Below are 17,114 nucleotides of genomic sequence, written 5' to 3'. Positions count from 1 at the left end.
GTGGAGACGGCGAGCCCGACCGCCGCTCAGGAGCGGCGGCGCCGCCGCCCAGCAACCCGGCGCCGGCGGCGGCCCCACGTCGCCCCCACGTCAGCTCTGATGCGGCAGCCGCGTCCTCCCAGCCGAGCCGGGACCAAAAGTAGCGCAGCTGCCGGCTGAACCCGCGTCCTCGCGCCCCGCTGTCCCCTCCCCCACTCCGCGACTGCCTCCCCGGGGACGCCTGGCGGAAAAATCCAAGCTCGAACTCTGCCCCCTGCTGGCCGAGGGCGGGAATGCAGCGCTGACAACCCAACAATTAAATGGAACGGGGGAGGGAAGGAGGAGAATGAGTGGCCAGGGGGAGGGGCCTACGTGGTGGGGGCGGGGCCTAGGGTGGAGAGGAGGACTAGGCCGAGGGGCGGGGCCGGAGGAGGAACTAGGCTGCCCCGGGAGGAAGACCCAGTCCTAGGCAGGGACTGAGGGGTGGACTTGAAGCCGGAAGTTGTCCTGTGGCGCGTGCGCCGGAAGCCTAGTTAATTGCAAATTAGGTTAACTGAGGTGCCGGGGCCTCGGCCTGGAGCTCGCTTGGTCTCTGGGCCGACGCGTAGGGCAGCTCCAATCCCAACCCAAGCTGAGGTCTGCGAGCTTTGTGGGTCCTTCCCGGCCAGAGGCTCATCCTGCGGATCCCGTGGCTGCTGAACGGATACCTGGAGCGTCCCTACTCCCACGCTCCTGTAGGGTCTGCCATCCTGAAAGACGCTTTTGGGTCCCGTACCTAAACGGTTTTAGGTTTTGGACTTGAGCTTTGTGGAAAGCCCAGCTGGCTTGTTCACAGACTGCTGCAGCCTCAACAGTGACTTTGTAAGTCAGTGTCGTGGAGAAATAGCAACGGTCCCCACTTGGAGATGTGACAGGAAAGGAAGGCTTTTGGTGAGAAGCAAAAATCCTTGCCTTTAAAAGAGAAGAGCTTAGATTTCATCCGGTGGAAACCGACGGCTTTTCAGTAAGAGGAATGTTGCTGACCAGTAATACCTAAGATTTCAGTATCACCCCCAAAAACCAGAGACCACCAGGGAGACTGAGTCACGCATGCAAAAGCAAAGGGCAGTTTTATTACGGCTTAGGCTCGCCGGGCCTAAGTTCGGTCTCACAGCTTTCACCAATGCAGTGGATCCATACTGAGAGCTCTGAACAAGGGCTGAGTAGGGTTTTTATGGGGTTTGGAAGGGGGAGTTACAAGAAATTGTGACATAGGTACAGTGACCCAATCATAATGGTACAACAGTATTGGCAGCAACTTTCACCATACACATTGTTTAGAGTGTTCGTTACTTTTGGTGGGACCCAATTACAACATTTAGGGTATCTTTGAAATTAACCAATTACAGAGCGAGTTCAGGGTCTTATTCGGTGACTATCGGGTTAAATTTAACATTAAGTAACAGGGTCCTATCTAAAGTTTCTATCTGTAGGCCTCACCTTTAGGAATGTGGGGAGAGGTAGCTGGCCTTTCCTGATTGGATACCACAAGGTGGTCTCTCCTGCCTTGGGTAATGCGTAACCGCCTAATAGTTCTGGGGAAACTGAACCTTAGACCTTCTAGTTTAGAGGGGGATCTTGAGGCCTGTCATGGAATCTGTTAGGTTCAGATCTATGTCCTTACAGACCCGTTATAAACTAGGAACTCACTTACACATACTCAGAAAGTACTGCCTTGTAAGGCTGAGTAAGCCCTCAGAAATAGAGGCTTTGTAGCCTAAAGATGTCTCTACATTCAGGAAAAACGAATTCAAGCAATAATTACCACCCAATTTATAGTACTCAGGAATGTGTCAAGTACAAAACCAATGTCAAGGACACCACTTGAAAAGTTGCTGAGAAAAAAAATAAAAACATCTATTGTTGTGGAGCAGCTAGAGAAGGGAATCTTTGTGAAAGACTAGAATCCCAGTAGAGTGGGAGAAAATTCTGAAGTCTCTTCAGTGCCAGAGTTTGGCTAACCTGGATTACTTTCAGCTGTAATACATACTAACAGATAAGAGAATTAAAAACCCAGGGCACTCGGGTGGCTTAGTTGGTTAAGCATCCGACTTCAGCTCAGGTCATGATCTCATGGTTGGTGGGTTCACCCCCCACATTGGGCTCTGTGCTGACACCTTGGAGTCTGCCTCAGATTCTGTCCCCTCTCTCTCTCTGCCCCGCCTGTGCTCGCACTCTATCTCTCTCAACAATAAATAAATGTTAAAAAAATTTTTTTAAGAAAAATTTAAAAATAATAAAAGAATAAAAACCTGGTAAGTGCACTTCTTCCTTTTGAAATAAGCAGAATTCTGAAGTTCCTCCTTGCAATGTAGTAGATGAAGCCCATCTCCACCCCTGATAAACAGTAATTTCTTAATACGCAAATAAATAAAGGGCTTAAAATATAAGAATTAGTGATAAAACAACATACACTAAGGTGTAAATGTCAAATCCTTCTTGAGAGTACCTGGGATCTGAAGAGATTCCATGACCTAGCAGCAGGAAAGGTACATGCAGTTCCCTGTTGCTGCTATGAGAAACTGCCACAAATTTAGTTACTTAAAACAACACATTTATTAGCTAACAGTCCTATAGGCCAAAAATCCAATAAACATCTCAATGGGCCAAAATCAAGGGGCTGGGGGCTCCAAGGAAGACTCCATTTTCTTGCCCTATTCACCTTCTAGAAACCACCCACATTCCTTGGGTCATGGCCCCTTTCTCCATCCTCAAAGCCAGCGACAGCTGGTTCTTTCTGATGCTGCCATCTCTCTGATTCTCTCTCTTGCCTCCCAGTTCTCCTTGTTAGAACCCCTGTGTTTACACTGACCCACCCTGATCCAGGATAATCTTCCCATATCAAAATCGGCTGATCAGCTCCTTAATTCTATCTGTAATACAGCTTCATTCTGTCACTTTAATTTCCTTTGCCATGTAATCTGAACTGTTCATAGGTTAACAGGAATTAGGATGTAGGCATCTTTGGGGGGTGGGAGCATCATTCTGCCTACCCAAAGTGGAGGATTCTCCCATCCAAGTACTAACCAGGCCCGACCCTGCTTAGCTTCCGAGATCAGACGAGATTGGGCGCTTTAGGGTGGTATGGCTGTAGACCCAAAGTGAAGGATTCTAAAAGAAGCTTGGGCTCTGAGGCGAATCACCTGCCTCTCAGGGGAATCCCTTTCAAATCATTCAACCACTTGATTAGAAATGCCATTAGTTGATTTTTCAGTTTATTTCTTTTTGTTTTGTTTTTTATGTAAGATAAAGATAGAAAACTTTTAAATAGGCTATCAGGGATAAAGAAGAGCAGGTTATCAAGACATACGTTTTTCAAATGGGAAGAATAATAGTACCTACTTTTTAGCATTGTTATAAAGATTAAGTAAAGTATGTGCTCAATAAAAGAAAAACACTAGCCATTTTTATATTGGTCTAATTCTAGATTTTTGGGTTCCTCACCTAGGCAATATTTAATTCTCTGCTGAGGAGAAACAACTAGAGCACGTATTTTCCTGAGAAAGTACAGGCTGTCAGTCACACTCAAATACTCTCCCTTCACCTGAAAATAAATTATCCCTCCCTGTGGGTCAGGAGGAACACCTTCCAAATCCAGCTGGAAGATAGGTGTTGTTTTTTTAATGTTTCCTGTTTTTGTTTGTTTGTTTTTTTAGAGTGACAGAGAGGCAGGAGTCAGGGTGGGGAGACGGGCAGAGGGAGAGAGAGAGGGAATCTTAAGCAGGCTCCAAGCTCACCCCAGAGCTCATTCCAACAACCCTGGGATCATGACCTGAACTGAAATCAAGGGTTGTAGGCACCCCAAGATAGGTGTCATTTCTTTCCCATATTGTACCTTTATTCTCTTTCTTCCTCTTAGCTCTTTCTCCTCTTCCTCCGCTCCTCATCCTCCTTGACCTCTTCCTGCAAATGTGTTCATATCTTGCTTCTACTTGAAAACTATTGACACTGCTTTTCCCAGAAGGAAGGCTACAGTTTCTAGCTCTAGCATGCACATTCACATAACGTTTTTGTGTCCAGATGCTTGTTGTTCCATCTCTTGCCAGTCCTCTCACTATCAGAATTCTCAAGAATAGAAAGCACTTGTATATTCACTCCCTTGCCACCTACTCATTTCTTATTTCCTGGCCATCTGATTTTTGCCCTCTCCCCCTCCCTTTCACAAATTTTTTTACATTTTTCATCCTCCTTGACCTCTTTTCCTAATTAATACTACCTTCTTAATGTCTCCCCCTTGAGTTTCCATGACATTTGACTCTCTTAGCTTCACTCATCTTTGCTTCTCTAAATGCAGATAGTTCTGAATTTTCTGCCCTTGATCATCTTCTTCTACAAGGTCCTCCTTATTTCATCATTCCCACTTCTGTTGGAAATTCTCAAAGTTATACCCCAAGCTCCCAACTTCTCCTCATAGTACCAAATCATATTTCCATCTGCTTGATAGAAATTTCCACTTACATGGCCTCTAATCAGTTTTAACTCAATAGATTCAAAACTCCCTGTACCGTCTTCCCTTTCCATTCTTGAACCTTGGTTGTTTTTTTTTATTTCAACAATGTTAGCAGCACTTTTCAGTCCCCAGTCATCCTGCCTTTAAATCTTGGAGTCATTTTGCTCATTGTATACTCGCATCATTGAGGATCCATTTTCTTTATAATCTGAAGTGCCTGCTACGTTCAGAGCCCTATGTTAACACCAATCCTATTGCTTTCATGTGTAGAAATTTTCATCCATCCTTTCCTTCTCATTCCTACTGTGACCAGTGCCTTCAATATAGCTCATCTTAAGCATTTCTATCTGGTTCATTTTCCCAATACATGGCTTTTGTGGTTTCTTTTCTTAAAAATTCAATTATTAAGAGGGACTGGGACTTAAGGAGTCAATGGTAGAAGGAGATTGAATTCCCTTTGGTGGCCTCTTGAATTTTCTACTACATGTATGCATTACATATTCTAAAAACACAAAATTTTAATTAAAGCAAAAAAACTTCAGTGAGATCTTACTGGCTAAGTCCAAATATCTTAGTTTGGCATAAAGCCCTTCATGATCTGGGTCCATGTTAATCCTTTGTGTTTTATACCACACCGGTTCTTATACCTTGCTGCACACCAGAGTCATGTGAAGAACTTGTTGAAAAGATGTTCCTAGGCCATAGGCCCTACCTGTTGACTTACTGAGTCAGAATCCCCAAAGAAAGAACCTATAAATCTACATCTTTTAAAATTTCCAGATGAGCCTAGTGAGCTGCAAGTTTATTACTGGCAGCATTTTAGCCAAACCTTACGACTTATTGTTTCGTATGGTTACCTTATATTTTCCAATCTTTTTGACCTTTATTCATTCCATTTTCTCCCCAGTTCTCTATATCTGCCTGTTAAAATCTTCTGCATCTTGTAAGACCTAGCTTACGCACTATCTCCTTTACTGATCTTCTTTAGAAATAATGTGTCTCCTCTTTGCTTGCGATGATTGTTGTCAGGAAACAGGCCAGAATTCTGAGTTAAAATTCCAATTTTGATAATTTACTGCCTGTGCAAATGTTGGGCAAGTTCCTAAACTTCTCTGTGCCTCTATTTCCTCACCTGTGAAATGGAGATGGTATTAGACTCATAGGTTGTTGTGAAAATTAATTCATGTAAGCATATAGAATTTTGTGCTCAGCCCAAAGTAAGTACTGAGCAGATGTGAGTTATAACTAATGCTTTATGATTTGCACAAGTTCCTTCATTGACTTGTGTGGAATCTAAGCTTGAAATCCACCCCTTTGTTTTATAAATTAGAAAGTGGAGGAGTGTCTGGGTGGCTCAGTCGGTTAAGCATCCAGCTCTTGACTTCCACTCACGTCATGATCTCAGTTTCATAAGTTCCAGTCCTGCGTTTGCTCTGCACTGACACTGACGGTGTGGAGCCTGCTTGAGGTTGTCCTCTTCTTTCTGCCCCTCCCCCACTCACACTCTCTCTGTGTCTCTAAAAATGAACTTAAAAGTAAATTTTTAAATGCTTATTTATTTTGGGTGAAGAGAAAGCAACAGAGTGCAATCAGGGGAGGAGTAGAGAGAGAAGGAGACACAGAATCTGAAGTAGGCTCCATGCGCTGAGCTGTCAGCACAGAGCCCCAGGAGGGGCTCACACTCAAAACCATGAGACCATGACCTGAGCCAGTCAGATACTTAACCAACTGAGCTATCCAGATGCCCTAATAAGTAAATAAACTTTAAAGGAAAATAAATAGGAAGTGGAGGCTGAGTAGTAACAATACTTGCTTTGGCTACGTAGTAGTAAGATCGAGACTAGAATCCAGGATTTGTGACTTTTAATCCTGTACTATTCCAACTGGACCACAGGATCTCAGAATTTTGCATTGTTTCAATGACTACCCTCCTTTTATGTTTATTTAATTAATTTACCACAGGAGAGAATTAGAAAATGGATTCACTTGAAAGTAATTTACACAGCCCCTTTTATTTAAGCTTTAGGATTGAGACTCTAACAAATATAGTGTGCCCACTTTAAAAATGTGAGAAAAGAAAAAGAATTCAATGTAATGTGTACTTGATTTATAATGCCTCCAATTTGCTGCTTGGGAAGAAATGTTTCATGCTACAAGCAAGTTAACAGTCTTAGCTTCCAGCATAGGAAATATCCTTTCATTTGTGGGTGTATGTTTTTTTAAATTTTTTTTTAACATTTATTCACTTTTGAGAGACAGAGATAGAGCATGAATGGGGAAGGAGCAGAGAGAGTGGGAGACACAGAATCTGAAGCAGGCTCCAGGCTCTGAGCTGTCAGCACAGTGAACTCACAGACTCAAACTCGAACTCACAGACCTTGCAATCAGGCATGACCTGAGCTGAAGTCGGACACTTAACTGACTGACCACTGAGGCACCCCCACCTTTTTTTTTTTTGAGGTTTATAAACTTAAACATCAATATCTACTGGCTGTAAACTCAGCAGAATACTTAGAACCATGGTTAAAGGAAGAAGGATTATAGTACAGACTCAGGGCACTGAATTGGTTAAAACTAAGAGATTGTTTGCAGTCATTAAACTATCATATGTTATTTGTTTAATCATAAAAATATAATGAAAATCTACTTTCAGGGGCACCTGGGTGGCTCAGTCGGTTAAGCCTCCGACTTTGGCTCAGGTCAGAGCTCACGTTTGTGGATTCAAGCCCCGCATCAGGCTCTGTGCTGACAACTAGCTCAGAGCCTGGAGCTTGCTTCCAGTTCTGTGTCTCCTTCTCTCTCTGCCCCTCCCCCTCTCATGCTCTGTCTCTCTCTGTATCAAAAATAAATAAAACATTAAAAAAAAGAAAATCTACTTTCAAATGTTTTCTACATTTTTTTAATGTTTGTTTATTTTTGGGAGAGAGGGGGGAGGGGGAGGGCCAAAGGGAGAAAGATACACAATTCACAGCAGGCTCCAGAGCCCCATGCAGGGCTCGAACCCACAAAAATGTGAGATCATGACCCAAGCAGAAGTCAGATGCCTAACTGACTGAGCCACCCAGATGTTCCTCTACATGTTTTTATTGATCACAAATTCAGTTGCCTGCCAAGATTTGTTTTTTTTTTCCATGTAGAATCACACTATGGCTAATGTCAGAGGGAACCATAGGAGCAGAAAACCAAGAAGCTTGTCTGAAACTGACTGCTGTTCAGCCTTGGAAATTGCAGGATTTGATAGAATTAATGTAGCAAATTTGATTCTGTTCTCCAAATATTTTTGATATAAAAAAGAGTAAAGAGGAGCCAAGATGGTGGAGAGGAAGGGAGCTCTGTAAACTTCGTCTGCCCCATTGATCGAACTGAGAAGGACATTGCTCTCATCTGCAAGAGTGGAAGGAGAAAATACGGACTCCAGAAAGAAGACAACCTCAAAGAGACAACCTCAAAGTGAGTGAGTGCAAACTGGGGAGATTGGAAAACGGGCCAGCCCACGACGGGCAGGGGAGGTGGGAGCCCCAGACCGACGCGGGGCAAGCGCGTGGAGCCCAAGAGACAAAGGGAAGAGACAGAGAGACTGAACACGCTCATAGTACTGACTCTGGGGAAGAGGTAAAGAACCCTTAACTGCGCTTGGAGAGAGAAGCTCACTACATAGATAACTGCTGGGTAGCCCAAATCCTGAACCCAGGTGGCGCAAGGGAAAGAACAGCTTCCAGCCCTGTGCCATCTTGGCGAGGAGTCGGCGGCCGCGGCAGCCGCGGCGCGGTGTCAGGGGTGCTCACTTCGACCTCAGTTTTGGGAGTGGGAGCACGTACCTCATTTCCACAGCGCATCTCGCCCCCATCATTGGCCGTGCGAAACCTGAATCCCAGGTGCCAACAGGGAAAAAATAGCCCCCACCTATGCACAATCCTGGCAGGGAGTTGGCGGCAGTGGAGACCTGGGTGCACAATTTCACAATTGCACAAAAAACACAAAATACCTAGGAATAAATCTAACCAAAGATGTGAAAGATCTGTATGAAGAGAACTATAGAAAACTTATGAAGGAAATTGAAGAAGAAACAAAGAAATGGAAAAACATCCCATGCTCATGGATTGGAAGAATAAGTATTGTTAAAATGTCACTACTACCCAAAGCAATCTACACATTCAATGCAATCCCAATCAAAATTGCACTAGCATTCTTCTCAAAGCTAGAACAAACAATCCTAAAATTTGTATGGAATCGCTAAAGTCCCTGAATAGCCAAAGTAATATTCAAGAAGAAAACCAGAACAGGAGGCATCACAATTCCAGACTTTAGCCTCTACTACAAAGCTGTCATCATCAAGACAGTATGGTATTGGCACAAAAAGGGACACATAGACCAATGGAATAGAAAGAGAACTCAGAATTGGACCCACAAATGTATGGCCAATTAATCTTTGACAAAGCAGGAAAGAGTATCCAATGGAAAAAAGACAACCTCTTTATCAGATGGTGCTGGGAGAACTGGACAGCAACATGCAGAAGAATGAAACTAGACCACTCTCTTACACCATACACAAAAATAAACTCAAAATGGATGAAGGACCTGAATGTGAAACAGGAAACCATCAAAACCCTCAAGGAGACAGCAGGAACCAACTTCCTTGACCTCAATTGCTGCAGTTTCCTACTCAACACATTCCCAAAGGGAAGGGAATCAAGAGCAAAAATGAACTATTGGGACCTCATCAAGATAAAAAGCTTCTGCACGGCAAAAAAAAAAAAAAATCAATCAAACAACCAATAAGCAACTGACAGAATGGGAAAAGATCGTTGCAAATGACATATCAGATAAAGGGCTAGTATCCAAAATCTATAAGGAACTCACCAAACTCCACACCCAAAAAACAAACGATCTGGTGAAGAGATGAGCAGAAGACATGAACATGCACTTCTCTAAAGAGGACATCCAGATGGCCAACAGATACATGAAACAATGCTCAGCGTCACTCATCATCAGGGAAATACAAATGAAAACCACACTGAGATACCACCTCATGCCTGTCTGAGTGGCTAAAATTAACAAATCTGGAAACTATAGATGCTGGCGAGGATGTGAAAAATGGGCACCCTCCTATACTGTTGGTGGAAATGTAAACTGATGCAGCCCCTCTGGAAAACAGTGTGGAGGTTCTTCAAAAAATTAACAACAGAACTCCCCTATGACCCAGCAATAGCACTGCTAGGAATTTACCCATGGGATACAGGAGTGCTGATGCATAGGAGCACATGTACCCCAATGTTCATAGCAGCACTGTCAACAATAGCCAAAACATGGAAAGAGCCTAAATGTCCATCACCTGATGAATGGATCAAGACAATGTGGTTTATATATACAATGGAGTACTACTTGGTAATGAGAAAGAATGAAATCAGGCCATTTGTAGCAACATGGATGGAACTTGAGGGTGTTAAGAGAAATAAGTCAGGCAGAGAAGGACAGATACCATATGTTTTCACACATATGTGGATCAGGAGGAATTTAACAGAGGACCGTGGGGGTGGGGAAGGGGAAAAAACAGTTAAGGAGAGGGAGGGAGACAAACTATAAGAGACCCTTAAATACCGAGAACAAACTGAGGGTTGATGGGTTGGGGAAGAGGAGAAAATGGGTGATGGGCATGGAGGAGGGCACTTGTTGAGATGAGCACTGGGTGTTATATAGAAACCAACTCGATAATAAACTATAAAAAATAGTGTCACTGATGAGCAAAAGATTTTAAGTCTGATGAAGTCTAAGTTATTAATTTTTTATGGTTACATTTTTGTATGTGTTCTCTCTAATAAATTATCACCTATTCCATGCTCATTAAAAAAAAAGAAGAATTAAGACCCATGTTATGAGAGGATTAGCAGTTTACTGGATTGAAATAAAACAGCATCTCCCATGACAAAGAGGGCTAAATTCTGAAGACTAAATTCCATTACACTTGAACGGCAGCTCTTGAAACTCAGGTGTGCACATGGTTGTCTGAAAGAGGAGAAATCAAGTAAGCCAAATTTAAAACAGATAGCAAGAGCCAGCAAGAGCTGAGTAAAAGGTATCAGGATCAATTCAGATGGTGAAATGGGCAACTGATCTGACCAAAAGGAAGGAAAAAAAGACTAGGCTAACAGGAGGAGAAGGTGTCAGCGCTATCACTTGGGGTCACTGTTCTGAAACCTAAATCAGCTTCTCAGCAAAAAGGTTTAGGGGTGGAAAGAAAAAGAGAATAAGAGGGGCACCTGGGTGGCTCAGTGGGTTAAGCGTCCGACTTTGGCTCAGGTCATGATCTCATGGTTTGTGATTAAGAGCCCCGCATCTGGCTCTGTGCTGACAGCTCAGAGCCTGGAGCCTGCTTCAGATTCTGTGTCTCCCTCTCTCTCTGCTCCGCCGCTGCTTGTGCTCTGTGTCTCTCTGTCAAAAAATAAATAAATGTAAAAAAGAAAAGAATAAGAGAGGAATAGTAACAGGGTAGAAGCTGTTTATATATATATATATATATATATATATACATATATATATATATATACATATACATACACACACACACACACACACCCCACTTTAAGCCTTTAAGAACTGGAGCAAGGGAAAGGCCAGGCATTAAGAAAAGAGAGATTGTTATTATCAATACATCTCATTTGGAAAAGGGCTCTGTGCCACAATTTTTGCTCTGTATCAAAAATTTTAACCCCTATCTCAGCCTACTTTTCCTTAGCTGTAGAAGAGGAATCATAGTACTGACCCCATAGTATTTTTCCTTCTAAACAATGAAGGAATCAGTTAATAAATATAAAGGCTTTAGTATAGTACAAAGATCAGTAACTGTTACTATCACTAATTATACAGTCAGTTTATATCATATTCATAATACGGTAGAAGAGGTGATAGAAATATTTAGAAATCATCTAGTAAACTTAATCCTCAATACATGTACGGTAGTTACATTTTGAACTTACAACATGTGAAAATCGTATCCAGAGAAATAGCCAATTGTAGACTTCCCTGTGGCCTGACAAATAGTCTCTCCTTAACCAAACTTGACACAGGCTGCTCTGAGCCCTTTTCTCACCTAGGCTTCAACCATGACTTCTAAAGACTTGAACAAAACACAAGGAAACATAGTTTCTAACGGCTTAAGATGTCAGCCATAGAATGACTCTAGCCCTGCTTGAATTGCTTGTCCAGGAAACCTTAAAGCTGTGAAAAGAATTTATAGCTTGTATTTCTCAACACCTAAAGATTGGGCCCCTGTCTCCCAGTCTCTGTGGGAGGGTAGGAGATTGGATAAGCACCAGTTAACAAGTCCAAGTGGCCCAACTCTGCCTTGTCACTTTTTGGAACTGATCACTTCCCTGACTCTGTTGAGCTCCATTCTTCCCCCTCCCTATTTCCCCCTTCTCCCTTTAAAGTACCCAATCACCTCAACAAATCCAAGTTGAGTTCAGTTCATGCTGGACTCTTTTCTCTATTGCAATAGTATAGATATGATTAAAAACCTGTGCTTACCACTTTCCCTAGTGTCCAGCTTTATCTTTGACCAGTCACAGGATGCTACTAAATATCCCTGGCTGACCTCACCATCTGTGACAGAGGAAGAGGGTTTCTGATCTACCCTCCTATTACTTTCTTCATTGAAGGGATTTTTTTTTAATACCTGCCACGCTCCTTTTCTTGTGCCTATAAGTGCTCACATAACTCAGGTCACCCATAGGCTGTAGTGTCCTCCTTGTCACTAGGATGCCATGCCTTCCTCTTACAAGCCACACCTGTGTCCTCTCCCCCTTGTTCACACACTCACCCTTTAGTTTCTCCTTTCCTCTTTTGAACTCCTGCTCAGGTACTAAAGGAGGGTGACAAAACCTTTCTGCTTACTTTTTCTAATTCTATTTCATTTAGGAAGTCAGAACACATCTCTAATCATGCTCTTTGGGCAAAAGAGTAGAGTTAGTAATACAACTATACCAAGGAAAAAGAAAGTTACAAATTTTAAAGTAAAATTAGACTAAAGAGGAGTCAATGCCCTCAGTCTGTAAAGAACTCTTTAATGTTCATAGAAGTTCTTTTTAGAATTTCCACAGAAGCCTCCCTTGATCACCTAAAGGTTTTTCTAATTAAATTATTCTCTATCTTCAGCATACAAAATACATTTTAAAATTACTTCTACTGTATCTTTCTTCTATTGTTAATTATTTATAATACAGAACTATTGTTTATTTCAGGCATTGAGAAATATTTGTGAAGGACATACTTTATTCAAGCAGAACAGTCCATTGTAATTACATTATGGCTTAAATAGGCTTCATGGTTCTCTTTTTGCCAGGGAAAAGTATTTTTCCTTCTAAACAATTTTCTATCAAACTTAAAAGATAGTCTATCTGTAAATTGGATACAGTGTTCAAATTGAGAGATTAATGAATTGATAATAAAACCTTCTGAATTAAATCCTGATTTGTACAGATCAATCAAAATGGCATGGCTTTTTTTATGTTCTCATTTACTGAAATATGCTGCTTCAGTCCTTCTGCACATGGTATTCCCTGTGATTATAATGCTTTCCTCTTTCTTTTCTTTAATTTCTAATCATCCTTCAGAGCTTGCCTCATTCATTATCTCTTCTTCAGTGAAGCTTCCTTTTATTTGGCCCTTTATGAAGGCCCTTTAACCATTTATATATTCTCATTTTAGTTAAACATCTCCTTTGTAGTGTTTACTATAATTGTAATTAATTAATAATGCCAACATGTAGTTAAAGCCTATCTCCCTTATCAGAATATAGCTTCGTGATGACTCTGTCCCCATTCCTAGATTAGCCTTTAAAATAACCTATTGGAAGACATGACATTATGGGGAATGCATTAAGTAGCTTCCAAAACAGCTGAATGCTCACAGGAGGCTTCTTCTTTTTTTTTTTTTTTTTTTAGTATTTTTTTAATATTTATTCAGTTTTGAGAGACTAAGCATGAGCTGGGGAGGGGCAGAGAGAGAGGGAGGCACAGAATCTGAAGCAGGCTCCAGGCTCTGAGCTGTCAGCACAGAGCTCAATGTGGGGCTCAAACCTACAAGCCATGGGATGATTACCTGAACCGAAGTCAGACGCTCACTTGACTAAGCCAACCAGGCACCCCACAACAGGCTTCTAATACCTTTTTGTATGCTTTTGTCTGACCTATCTAGTTCAGTGCCATATGCTAAAAATGTTTAATGATGGTTTTCTAGTAAGATGAACACTGAGATGCTGTTATTAAATGAGCCATGTGAAAAATGCACTTGAAATTAAGTATTAGCCAGTATGTCTCTGCAAAACATAAGGGAAATGATATCCATATTATCTGTATATAAAATGCCTTATCCTTAACCATGCTTTATCAATAGCAAGTACTCTTGAATTTACCAAGTTCTTAGTCTTTATAAATTGACAACCTCTTATTTTGTAGGTTATAGTGCCATCATGTGGATGTCATTTTCCCAAAAGGAAATGTAACATATCTTGTAATAGAAACTATTTTTGTGATTGGGAAAGCCAGTTACGCATATCCAGGCATGACAGCTTATAATTTAGCATTAATTTCTATTTTAAAAAATTTTTAATGGTTTTAATTTATTTTTGAGACAGAGACAGAACATGAGTGGGGAGGGGCAGAGAGAGAGGGAGACCAGAATCAGAAGCAGGCTCCAGGCTCTGAACTGTCAGCACAGAGCCCGACGTGGGGCTCAAACCCACTAACATGAGATCATGACCTGAGCTAAAGTCGGAGTCCTAACCGACTGAGCCACCCAGGGGCCCCTAGCATTAATTTCTAAGACTGACTGTGTATAGATTCACTTGGGATTTCTGAATCTGAGTCGTTAGCATACAGAATTTGGAAACATTCACTTAGATGATAAAAAGGAAGTTTCTGAATACAATAGTTTGAATATTCATGCAGTCTCTACAGATGGCTAGGGTTGTTTTTTTTTTAACTTACATTTATTATGAAGGATACAGATGAACAACCAGATGAAAAGATACATAGGTCTGGAAGGATCCCAAGCACAGAGCTCCTGTCCCTTAGAGTTGGGCCACCATCCTGGCACATGGATGTGTTCACTGACCTGGGAGCCCTCAGAATCCCATAGTTTAGAGATTTTTATGGAGGCTGCATCATATAGGCAATATCTAGCCCCCAGAGAAGGGGGTGGGTGGCTAAAAGCTCCAAGTTTCTAATCATGGCCTAGTCTTTCTGATGACGAGCTCCCATCCCGAAGCTATCCAGGAGGCCACCACGAGTTACAATATTAGAAAAACAATTCTCCTATTACTCAGGAAATTTAAAGGAGGTAGGAGCCCTATGTCAGGAACCAAGACCCAACCCCAAATATTAAAACAAAAGATGTTTCTAACATCCCTATCACTCAGCAAATTACAAGGGTGTTATGGGCTCGGTCAGGAAGCCAGGGGCAGAGCCCAAATACATATTTCTAATTATGTTGCAATTGGCCATTCTATGGGTATGCAGAGATATCTTGTTGTTATTTTTATTTCCATTTCCCAAATGTCTAAAGATATTGAATTGAGCATTTTTATGTGCTTACTTTCCCTTTTTATATATTCTTTGGTGAAGTATTTTTCCTCACTAAATTTTTTTACTTTATTATTGAATTTTGAGAATTATTTAAATAATTTTGAGAATTATTATTCTGATAAAAGTCCTTTTTATAAATGCATTCTGCAAGTATGTTCTCCCTTTCTCAGCTTGTTTCTTTATTTCCCTACTAATGCCTTTTGAAGAGAAATTTTTAACTGCTGAAATCCAATCTATCAATTTGTTACCTTATGGATCGAGCCTTTGGTGTCATACATAAGAAATCTCTATCTAGAGATAAAGATTTTTTCCATATGTTTTCTTCAAAAAGGATAATAATTTTAGTTTTACTGGCCAGTTTTCTTTATTTCTTTAGCTTCTTTGTATCTAGTTACTAGATTGTGAATAAGAAATCAGAAGCTAAAGTCTTTTTGTTATGTTTCTGCAAAGTTAATAGTAAAAAATGGATGTTAATAAAAGGAACCAACAGAATCACTTCAGAATGGTTCAGGACAGCAATTCAGTCTAAGGAAAAGCGTTCCAAAAGAAAAATGCTCCCTCAACATTTCTAGTAAATCTAGACATGAATACCAAAATATTTGTGTAGAAGGCTACAGTGACTTTCACTGAGAGCTAAAAGTCAGCAATGAATCTTCTCAATGTTAAACTGACATCCACCAGACACTAAACATAGTAAAAGTATATGTCTCAAGCAACTCTACAGTGCAAATGTGGACCCACAGAAATATAGAGTTGGAAGAAACTCAGAATTCTCTGCATTTAAGTTTTGTTTAGCAGTTTAACTCCTTTTTATGAAAAATAACTGAACTGATCAAAACCAGTATGCTAAATCTGAGACTGAATCCTTAGCTCCTCCAAGAAGAAAGATGTGGGTGGAAATGCCCTTTGGATTTCTCAATTAGAAAATTGTTGGGGTGCCTGGGTGGCTCAGTTGGTTAGGCCTCCAACTTCAGCTCAGGTCATGATCTCACGTTTGTGGGTTCGAGCCCTGTGTTGGGCTCTCTGCTGACAGCTCAGGGCCTAGAGCCTGCTTCTGATTCTATGTGTCCCTCTCTCTCTTTGCCACCCCACTCATGCTCTGTCTCTCTCTGTCTCAAAAATAAAGAAAACATTTTAAAAAATTTTAAAAAATAGAAAATTGTTTAACAAACACTGAATGTTATTTTCTATTGGCACTATATAAAGGCAATAAAAATGTAAACCTGCCCAGTGTTAGGGAAAGCAAGAATGTGCAAGGAGCTTTAGAACATAGCAACTTATAAGGGGTAGATAGAAAAAACAAGGACTGCCAAAGACATTTGGAAGTGTGGCCTATGAGACAGGAGTCAAACACAAAGAGTATGGATTGGCTGGCCTGCACCTCTAGTCTTTCACCAGTAGCAGTGATTGATAGAGAGAGATTGTCAGATACCCTGGAGGATAAGTGATTGATGCACGAAGTGGAGTAAACAGTGAATGGTACCCTTGAGGTACCATTTCCCCAGTTCTAACCTCTTCCGGAGGAGCACGAACCAATATCTAGGCTTTTCTTCCTTTCCCGTGGCATTACTAGCCAAGGCAGCTGATGATCCCAAAGAGTAAATATAAACAGAGGGGAAAAGCTTCTGAAACATATGAGGAGCAATATAACTAATTAAAGTAAAATAATTGTAGAAACTACTTGTATCGGAGAAAGTCAAACTAATGTATCAAAGAGGAAAAGAATTTAAAATAAGCTTCAGGGTGACTGGGTGGCTCAGGTAAGTGTCCAACTTTTCAGGTCATGATCTCACAGTTTCATGAGTTTCAGCCCCCTGTCAGGGTCTGTACTACTAGCACTGAGTCAGCTTGGGATTTGCTCTCTTGTCTCTCTTTCTATCTCTCTCAAAAATAAATAAATAAACTTCATAAGAAGCTTCAGAGAAAGAAAGAAGGATTTTGGAAACACAATGCACAAACATTTGTGAGTTGGATTGGGTTGAAGAGCAGAACGATATAGTTCCAGAGTTATTTCATGAACTGGATGGCCAGATCAAGGAAGGGATTATGGAGTGGAAAACAAGACA

The sequence above is a fragment of the Suricata suricatta genome, chromosome 10 (assembly GCF_006229205.1).
Source record: "Suricata suricatta isolate VVHF042 chromosome 10, meerkat_22Aug2017_6uvM2_HiC, whole genome shotgun sequence".
In the NCBI taxonomy this organism is placed as follows: domain Eukaryota; kingdom Metazoa; phylum Chordata; class Mammalia; order Carnivora; family Herpestidae; genus Suricata; species Suricata suricatta.
This window is presented reverse-complemented; position numbering follows the sequence as displayed.